Here is a 5,058-nt window from a genome sequence, read left to right as displayed (position 1 = left end):
TTAATTTGGTTACACGATACTAGAAAAAAAACACATAGAACATGTCATCATTTTGTTTGTTGATGATGGAGACACAACCAAAGACTAGAATGAACACATAGGAAAAGAGAAATATTATTATCAATGAAAATGCCCAATGGGCTTACAATAGCATGATTTTGGAGAAAGAAATCCTCCAAATAGTACCCTCTCTCTAACTCCACTGAGAATTGCCTTTGCAATGCTAGCAATGTTCTTAAATAGACCCTAATTCATTTAGGGTTAGGAATACATTCTAGAATATGCCAGTTGGCATCCATTGCCAAAACAAAAGGTTCCAGAAGTCACGTTAGAAGTCGGTGTAAAATTAAAAAAATCCAGAAATGGTAGTCCAACTTCTGGGAGGCATAAGTTTTGAACTGGGACCCTGATTGACAAACCGTTTACATTTTCAAAAAGCTCTCAAAGTGCTCTACAGCCTTATGGACCAGCTTTTCTTGTTCCCCATTTTTTTGCCCCATACGAGGTCGTTTAGTGCCCCATATTTGACTTTGAAGTGCTCTTAGGAGGTTTCTAGGAAAATTAATATTGCAATAACTTTCTAACTATAAAGGCTTTTGACCTAATTCTTTTTCTGGAGTGTTTTAAATTACAAGTATAATCATCCCTCCAAATTACACTCTTTAACTCATCATAATTTTGGCTCTATTACAAAATAACCCATTTTTTACATTTACACGTATCCCAAGGTGCTTAAAAACTCTAACCTAGAAAACTAATAGTGGAACTGTGAGAGTTGGAACCTTTATTTGACCAAAATGGGTATCTAGAAATAAAAACACATTAAACAAAAACTATCTCTAAGCATATTTATGGGTGATAGAGGATTGCCTTTACACCACTAGATGCTCCTGCATCAGACACCTAGGGTAGATTGAAAAGTGACCCTGACACTTTATGGTAGAGAAAAACTCAAATGGGCAACCTCCACTACTGATATCCAAGTTGAGTCCTCTATTGGTCATCCTTTCCACTTCACCATGTGCTCTTCATATTGCCTATTTCGGGAACTCCTGCCCATACGACTATCTAGAATCTCTTCTATCTCCTCCTTCTTAGAAGTAGGAATTGGACATGGCTCCAGCATCAACCCCTCATCTGCAACATCATCATGATATTCTATTAAGTCTGCAATGTTGAAGATAGGAGAAATGTGAATTCCATCTTGCAACTCCACCTCATATGCATTTCCAGAGTCATGCTTCTTCAAAATTTTACAGGGGCCAAATTTCTTCATCTTCAGCTTGTTGTAAGTACCCACTGGAAACTGTTCCTTACATAAGTATACCATAACCAAATCCCCTACTTGGAACTCCTTATGTCTCCTCCTTTGATTTGCATTGGCTTTATATTGTTGATTCATCTTGGTGATGTGTACATGGACCTCCTCATGTAGGCTCTTGATATGTTCAACAAATTCTTCTGCCTCGACACTTGTCCTCACCTCTTGCTCCATTTTCCTTAGTTCTGTTGCAGTCCTTGGACTAATTCCATACATAATTTGGAATGGTGATCGACCAATACTCCTATTTATAGAATTATTGTAAGAAAATTCTGCTTGTGGCAGAATCAAATCCCATCCCTTGGGCTTATCTCCCACTAAACACCTTAGCAAATTGCCCAGACTTTTATTTACCACTTTGGTCTGTCCATCAAACTGTGGATGATGTGTAGAATTGAACCTCAATTCTATCCTAAACTTCTTTCATAGAGTCCTCTAGAAATACCCCACAAATTTAGTATCTTTGTCAGAAACAATACTCTTTGGGAGACCATGTAGTCTCACCACCTCTTTGAAAAACAAATCTACAATATGTACAACATCATGAGTCTTGTGGTCTGGAATGAACTATGCCATCTTGGAGAACCTATCAACCACCACAAATACTGAGTCATTACCACTTTGTGTTCTCGGCAATCCAAGAACAAAATCCATACTTATGTCCTCCTAAGGCTTTGATGGAACATGCAATGGTTGATAAAGTCCAGTATTGTGACTAAATCCTTTGGTTGCTTGACATACTTAACAACTCTAAACAAATTTCTTCACATCTTGTGACATTTGAGGTCAAAAATAATGTTCTCTAAGAATGGCAATGGTCTTATCTCGACTAAAGTGTCCTGCCATTCCCCCCACTATGTTTCTTTTTTATCAAGTTTTCCCTCATGGAACTCCTTGGAATGCATAATTGACTGACCTTGAACAACATACCATCCTAAATCAGATAATCTAGCCACCTAGTTCTGTCCATAGTAATAAGTTATTTACAAGCCTTCCACGCTTCAGTAAAATCATTACCCTTAGGGAATACATTCTTGAGTTCATCAAACCCAACCACTTCAACCTTCATTACTGCTAGCAACCACTATCTCCTACTCAATGCATCTGCAATCCTATTAGACCTTCCACTTCTATGTTTCAACACAAATGTATTGCTCTGCATGAACTCTACCCACTTCAAATGTCTCTGGTTCAATTTACCTTGGCTATTTAGGTACTGCAATGCCTGGTGATCAATATACAAGACAAATTCTTTTGGAAATAAATAATGCCTCCACTTCTTTAAGGCCTGAACGATTGCATAGAACTCTTGATCATAAACAAAATACTTCTTCTTTGTATCATTCAATTTTTCACTAAAATATGCAATAGGCTTACCTTCTTGGCTCAATACAACCCCAATAGCACTGCCACTAGCATCACAATCTACCTGGAACACTTTACTAAAATTAGGAAGTGCCAACATAGATTGGTCTATCACCTTCTTCTTCAATAATTCAAAACTCCTTGTAGTTGTTGTAGTCCACTTGAACTCTTTCCTATTCCCCCTTATTGTTTTAGTCAGGGGTGCACATATGCCACTAAAATTCTTAATGAACTTCTTGTAAAAACTAGCTAGACCATGAAATGATCTCACCTCAGTAGTAGACCTTGGAGTAGGCCATTCCAAGATGGCCTTTACCTTCTCTGGATCCATTTTGAGGCCTTTAGATGATACAACAAACCCTAAGTAGACTAATTCTTTTTTTACAAAGCTACATTTCTTCAAATTAATCAACATTTTCTCTTCCCTCAACCTTTCAAGGACACTATGAATGTGCAATATATGTTCATCCAAAGTTTTACTAAAAATTAAAATATCATCCAAATAGACAATAACAAATTTTCCCAAGAATTTCTTTAGTACCTCATTCATAAACCACATGAAGGTGCTTGGCGCATTGGTTAGTCCAGAGGGCATGACTAACCACTCATATAAACCCTCCTTGGTCTTGAATGTAGTCTTCCTCTCATCTCCCTCTCGTATCCATATTTGATGATAGCCACTCTTGAGATCTATTTTTGTGAAGTACTGAGCTCCACTCAAGTAGTCAATAAGATCATCCATTCTTGGCAAAGGAAATCGATACTTGATGGTTATTCTGTTTATAGCTCAAGAGTCTGTGTACAGTCTCCACTCTCCATCCTTCTTTGGTTCTAGTATTGTGAGTACTACACATGGACTTAGGCTCTCTCGAATAAACCCTTCCTCAATAGCTCCTAGACTTGTCTGTTTAGCTCCTCAGTTTCAATAGGACTCATCCTATGAACAACCTTGTTAGGCAAACTAGCTCCAAGGATTAAATCTATCTGATGACTGATCTGCCTTACTGGTGGCAACCCTTCTGGAACATTATCAAAGATGACATCTCCATACTCACTTAATAGGCTTGAAACTTCAGGTGGAATTTTACTACTACCTTCCTTATCTCTTCTAGGAATCAAAGCATAACACATATGCTGATATTTCATACCATCCAAAAAAATTCTTCCATCAACAAGACATATATCTTAGCACTACTGCATACCTTTTCACCTTCCATTATCAAGGGCTTCAGTTTGTGGCAAAATCCATCCTTTGTCAAAGAGTATGTATTTTCACGACCATCATGTACATCATGTTTATCAATTTGCTACGGTCTTCCCAATAATAAATGGTAGACATCCATTGGAATAATGTCATAGAGAACTTCATCATGGTAACTCCCAATCTTGAACTTCACCAAACACTGTTCACTGACCAGGACCTTATGATCATCCTTCACCCAAGAAATCCGATAGGGTTGTGGGTGTTTCTCCCTTTTGAGCTTTAGCTTAGAGACCATCTCCTCAGACACCAAGTTGTCAGTACTACCACGATCAACAATCACATCACAACACTTATCCTTGCACTTGCACCTGGTATGAAACAAACTCCTCCTTTGTCCAAGTTTAGTCTCACTGCTTAGTAAGACCCTTTCATTTACGATAACCTCTCCTCTTTATGCATCCTTAGAATGTGATAACTGTGCATCCTCATCCACATGGGCAACCCTTGCTTGACCATTAGCTCTCTTATCTGTCCTTCCTTGTCATTGAGGGCATTCAAATGCATGATGACCTTCTTCATTGCAATGAAAATAGGTACCACAGAAGCCTCCTCTTCTTGAAACTTGTCCATGTCCTCTGCCTCTTCCTCTTTGATCTCCAAAGTTTTGATCACGGGAGCAGTTGAAACTCTCGTTCCTCTGGTTCCTGTTAGTACCCACATCTTCATTTTTCTTCTGGGTTTCATTTCGGCATCCAAATGACCTACCACCGCCCCTTCCTCCTTGACCGTGCCCTCTTTGCCTTCTGTCAAACTTTTTGTTTAGCTTCTCTTCAACTCGCAGGGCAAATTGGTATGCCTCTTCAATGCTAGTCATTCTAACCAAACTTAACTCCTCTTGAATGCTAGGTTGTAACCCACTGAGGTAATGGGCAACCTTCTCCTTATAAGATTTTGCATGCCTTTCCCTAATAAGAAGTCGATAAAATTCCTCTGTATATTCTTGGACAAATTTTCTTGCTTGCTTTAACCCTTGCATTTTCTTGAACAAATCAAGCTCGTAATCAATAGGAATGAACTGCTTCTTTAGTTTGTCCACCATGCAATCCCACCTTGTGATTTTCTCCTTTCCTCTTCTATTCCTTTCCAACTGAATCTCTTGCCACCAAAT

Source organism: Cupressus sempervirens, chromosome 8 (genome assembly GCF_028749045.1).
Source record: "Cupressus sempervirens isolate cs-2001-9-10 chromosome 8, ASM2874904v1, whole genome shotgun sequence".
In the NCBI taxonomy this organism is placed as follows: domain Eukaryota; kingdom Viridiplantae; phylum Streptophyta; class Pinopsida; order Cupressales; family Cupressaceae; genus Cupressus; species Cupressus sempervirens.
Note: the sequence above shows the minus strand (reverse complement) of the source record.